The sequence below is a fragment of the Nicotiana tabacum genome, chromosome 22 (assembly GCF_000715075.1).
Source record: "Nicotiana tabacum cultivar K326 chromosome 22, ASM71507v2, whole genome shotgun sequence".
Lineage (NCBI taxonomy): Eukaryota > Viridiplantae > Streptophyta > Magnoliopsida > Solanales > Solanaceae > Nicotiana > Nicotiana tabacum.
The window spans coordinates 128,825,827-128,831,826 of NC_134101.1; positions in this window are offsets into that span (position 1 = coordinate 128,825,827).

Genomic DNA, 6,000 nt, shown 5'->3' on the forward strand with positions numbered 1-6,000 from the left:
CCATGAGATGCTAGTGCTTCGGCCTTTGGCCTACCAGGGAGTTCCTTTTACCCTCTTGTATGTATAGATGTGCATTGGGGACAATGCACAATTTAAAGTGTGGGGTGAGGAGATTGTCTAGGTGACTTTCTATGCTATTTTAGTTGTGTTAGTTTAGTTGAATAATTTTTTTAAAAAAATAGAAAAGATTGGACTTTTCCTGACGATGGATCTATTAGATAATTTTCTTGAGGGATTTAAGTCTAAAGAAAAAAAAAGATTTTCTTTGTGGGTAGTGTATTAATTCCCCCTTGGTTTTTCTTTGTGCCACAGTTCTTTTCTAAGGGTTTTATTTGAATCGGGTATAGTTAGTCTTTTTTTAGGAATAGGAGCCATTGTGTTGTGTTTTGAAATGAAGCAATATCTCTTGACTTTGTTATGCCTTGAGAATAGTGAGTACTTTGGTTGTGATGCTTAGGCTCAGTTTTTTACTCTTGTATAAGTACCTTAAATTTTATGATCTTAACTTTGCTTAACTGCTTTGACTAGAGTGTCTTGATGAAACTAATCCTGAGTGAGTTATGTGCCATGTGTGTGTAAGGATTTGTTATATTCTATGCATTGCATTTGATGCCTAGAACTTGCCCTGTGTGTTTGTAAAGCGAAATAGTAGTTTGTTCAGTCTTGGAAGTGATATAGGTGTTTCTTTGTTGAGCCGGATATGTATATTTTGCCCACCTAATTGTTATGTATCGTAGTTAACCCCTTTGAGCCTGTAATCTTGTTTCTTTGGCAAACATATTACAAGCCTTACCCATTTGTTTGAATTAATCATCTATTTGAACTTTTTAACCTCTCATGAGCACTTGAATTGTTATGAACTGTGTAAAAGTTAAAGTGTGGGGTGGTTTGGCTTTTGAGTGGAACTAATGAAATCAGGAGAAAGGTGCACTGTTTTGAACAAGTAAGAGCCACTTGAATTGAAAAACAAAATAGTTGTATTGCTGTGGAAAAAAAAGTATTCCTTAATAAGTGGTGACTCTTGATGTAATTGTGCTTAAAGAAGTATAGGATAATATACATTGATGTGAAGGTGGAGTTTGGTTTGACATAAATATGAGGTTTGAATGTTAAAGTATATGTATTAGAATGTTTAGGGAGGTGTAGTTACTCTTATATCTAAATGTATCATACCCGTCCCGTAGCGTACGTTACAACCAAATAAAGTCCTAATTGATCCTAGATTGAATGAGCCCGATTAGTAGAGTAGTACATTACGGGAAAACTTATGGTGCATCTTTTGTGGCATATGAATGTTATTTCTGAGAGTGAGTAAATTCTTTCTATCTTGAGTTCTTAAGTGTTCTTAAATTTTATTATGTGGAACTACTCTCTTTTATTGTGTGAGGACACTTGATTCATAAAGGAAAGGTGATGTCAGTGACCTCTATGTTAGAGTAAGTGGGTGAGTTGTGAATAATGCGTGGTACTTGTGAGTCAAATCTTGAGGTGAAGATGTTACGCTTTTGTGCTTAGTCTATTTTAAATACTCTTGGTGTGATGAGTTATGAGAATTGTTTAAAAAGTTCGTGTCTATAAAAAAATGTAGTTTGATTGCTCGAGGATGAGCAATGGTTTAAGTGTGGGGTGTTGATGATAAGCTATAATTACGTATTTTAGTCGCTTATTACACTCAAATTTACGGTACTTTAATTGAGCTTGAGCTTTAATCGCTAGTGTCTTGCACTAATTGTGTGTTTATGCCTTGTAGGAGTGATTCTGAGCTATGTAGATGTTATGAAATGAATTCAAGTGATTTGGAGCTTTGAAGTCTGAGTAAATGCCCAAGGAATTAAGTCGGGATCATATTCGGGGATAAACGGATGATAGAGCAATAAAATGAAGAATCGAGTAGGTATATTGCGCACTGTCTAGTAAAATACATAGAACTTTTCGCTCAGAACTCCATTTGGGCTTCACATATATGGTTGGAAAGCTAACTCAAAGGGATACAACTTTTATGTTTTACGTTTTACCAAATTCCAAACTAAACAGGGTGAAAAATGAGGTCGAAACTGCGACCGCGAACCTGATGCGGACTGAGGCGGTACACTAGGAAAGTACTTCGCCCGGACCGTGGCCGCAGACGTCCAGACCTGGAAACTTGTCCTTTTCACGTAGGAGAAGGTATAATTGTTTGGGCCCGACCTTACTTGGTATATATACAGGGAAAATGGTATTTTGAGGGGAGGAGACCAATTTTTGACACAGATTCGACCTAAAGAGGCAGAGACACAATAGGAGCAAGGCAGAGAATTCTTCTACGAGTTTTTCCTTCCTCTTCCTATTTTTCATTGTTGGTTATGACTTTTAGTATTGTATGCGACGAAATCACAGGGCCTAATTTCTTGCTATCAAGTCACTTCAGAGGAATGTCTCGAGACCTCGAGGACGTGGAGTTGCGGCAGAGTTCCCTCCCTCGGGGCTCGTCGAGGACCGACTCAAAGAAGACAAAGATCGAGGCTGGAGCAAAATGGGGACTTCCCAAGGCACACGATTAAGTCTGATAGAGCTAGCCTACCCATAGGCTGTATCGAGGTGTCGCGTCTAGCCGTCCCATTTCCATACTTTTATAATTAATGTACGTTGTACTATAGCAGGATTTACCTCCTATATAAAGGAAATCCTCACCACTTTGTAAGGGGCTGCTGTTGCTCCAACCATTCTACACAAAATCAATAGTATCTCTCTCTCTCTCTCTCTCTCTCTCTCTCTTCTCTCCAACTCACTCTCTCGAGGCTACTCTTTCCATTTATTGCTTTCATACTTGTTCTTCATTTATTGCTTGATATTGGCCATAAAAAGCCTTCTTTAATTATATCTCAATTGTTATCCCCTTCTCGGTTACTCCTGATAGCTCGAGCTCAAGCCGAATATCGACCTCGAGGCCTTTCATCGATCAGCTCGAAGTCCGGGTAGCAAGCCCCTCGGTTTGATTACTACCCCATTTTAACTTGTATTTCGTCATTAAAATTCATACTCCTAGCATCAACTGCTCTAACAACTAGCTTAAAAGAAGATCATGTATTATTAGAATCTTATTTACAAATTTAATTGTTATTACCATTTTCATGGTAAACAGTTTGGTGCCCACCGTGGGGCTAAAAATAATAGTGATTATTTTCTTGCCAGTTTTGTTACACAACGCAAGTTATCTTTCATGCTTTTTCTTGCCCAAGATCTTTTGATTTCAGGTCAAAATGTCTGGCTCGGTAAACAGAGTTGAGAACAACTACCTTGAAAATCATGGAGAAAATGGTGTGGTTGTTTCAGTTGTTGGCGCACCACCGCAGAACCCCGATAACACACCTGGACCGATTCCAGCGGATGCGGGTTCGCAAGACACGCAATAGGTCGATGAAACCTCACACACCGACAGAAGCATACAACATGGCGACCAGCAGGAAGCCCAGAAGACCCTGACTCGGGAAGTACATGAAGTTAGTCTTCGTGATATTTTTGAAATGTTGTAGGCACAACAGTTGGCTATCGCTCAGTTACAAAGCCACTCGAAGACTCCCAGCACATTAGCACCGGAAACTACTCCCTCGGCTAAACATGTACCGACAACAAATCAGTAGCCGATCCTGCCATGTTGAAAATACTGGAGAACATCGCCAAAAGGATCGAGTCAGGCGAGAAAATGATAGCAGCCAACGATAAGAAGGTCGAAACTTATAACTTTAGAGTCGACCAAATCCTGGGCGCACCCCCGGTCTAAAAGGGTGTAAATTCGAGGAAGTTCGTGTAACGACCATTCCCAGAGGAAGCGGCTCCGAAACCCATTCAAAAGAAGTTCGAAATGACGGAACTCCCAAGGTACAACGAGACCTCAGATCCCAACGAACACATCACTGCCTACACATGCGCGGTGAAAGGCAATGACATACAAGACGATGAGATCGAGTCCATCTTATTGAAGAGGTTCGGAGAAACGCTCTCGAAGGGGGCCACGATGTGGAATCATAGCCTAGATCCCAACCCCATAAACTCACTTACCATTGTCGCGCCCCCTTTTTTCCTCGCGATGAATCGGGTTCATGACATTTTTGGGTATGGGACAACTCTTTCCTTTTGGGAAAAGGGTTTTGCAATTTTGAAGAGTCGCCACCTAACGATTTTAAGGTGTGTTAGGGCACCCATAAGGTTCATTTCTAACTATGTTTGATAACCAGAGACAGGGTAAAGACTTGAAATTATCCCAAGGGGAAGGCGTTAGGCACCCCTCAGGATCCACTAGTGTGGTTCCTGGCCAGACAGTATTTTGTGAATTTATGCAATTAGCAAATAAACAAGTAGGGCTCAAATAATAGGGGATTTAAGTTTAAATACACAAGTGTTTGAAAACGATTAATGGGAGCAAGGTTTTTGAAAGAGTTACAATCTAAGCATGCTTATGAAGGTAAATGGGGTGTCCTAGGTTTGTTTGTAATATGGATCACATCAATGCAATACCCGATATGACACTCCTCAAAAGATGGGCTACACGTGGTATTAGCGCACCTGTCATCATATCTATATCTACTCTTTCCCACCCGGTGAAGCTAATTGAAGCGAGGGTTGGTCTCGACTCTTATTGCATGCTGTTACCCGTCCCTTCCTATTAGTCCCGGAGGAATTTAGGACTCCTATCCTATAAGGAGGTTCTAGGCAGACCCTCAGGTTTAAAGGCAAAATACTAAGACAACATACAAAACAATATGACTGCATTTAGTGGGGGAAAACACAGAAAACAAGCAGAAGGCTCAGATATGCCTCCACAAATAATGCACATAGATAGCATGACTCATACACAATTAAAGTCTGAATTCAGAATCCTAAAGCATGGTGTTTAAGTAATAACATCAGAACCAGATTTATTACATGACTCAGAAAAGAAGTCCGAATCAGGTTTACCTACTGATTTTAACAGTTGATAATTAAACAAAGGCATTTCCAGTTTTATTTAAGTTATTACCTAAGGCTTACCTAGGCATAAAGAAAGATGCAGTAGTTATTCAGAATTATTAGAAGATGGTTTGGAAATTATTTACCCTAGGAGCATGCTGTTCTAATCAAGTACAGAGGTTGTTACCAGTTATTTTAAACGGGATGATCAAGTATGAAGCTGTTTTACCTCTTTTATAATCAGAAATTTACACTAAGTGTAAGTGCAAATAAGATCCTAAAACATGGTATCTAAAATGCAGAATTCCTAGAGCAGGATTTCTAAATGCGTATGGAAAGATTACAGAATTTCCTAAGAGCAGGATTTCTAAATGCATAGGGCAGGAATACAGAATTTCCTAAGAGCAGGATTTCTAAATGCATAGGGCAGGAATGCAGAATTTTCTAAGAGCAGGATTTCTAAGTGCACATGGCAGGAATGCAGATAATAATAAAGGGCTGATTTTAAAACATGATGTTGCAAAGGTGCACATGCTGAAACAATAAACATGAGACCTAAGAGCATGATTTCTAATATATGCATGATCCCTAAGCATGGTTTCTATTGCGCAATTAGGAACATAAACCTAATAACATGTTTTCTACCCTTAAAATGCATATTTACCCTATACCTTTTCACTAGTCACCCCAATACTTGTTTACAAATTATTACAGACCATGTGATTGAATTACATGAGAAAATGTAAAATAAGAAGTTACAACTATAGGAAGCCTGATTCTGACTTTCTCTCTGAGTTATGTAATAAACCACCTCAAATGCCAATATTGTTCCATAGCCTTTCTCATATTTGGGTGTGTTAGAGTTCCCTAAGGACCTCAAGGGATCCCGGACAGTGCTTACACCCAGATTGCATGACCAAGAATAAGTGCAGTATGGAAAGGCTAGCTCTTATGTATCTAGGTTCAGAGGGAGCTCAAGGGTCCAAAAGCAAGGCTCACATAAAAGGGGCAGAACCTAGTAGCCTAAGAATATATGTGAGAGTGCTTGACATAGTTTGAAAAGAGTTTGTTTAA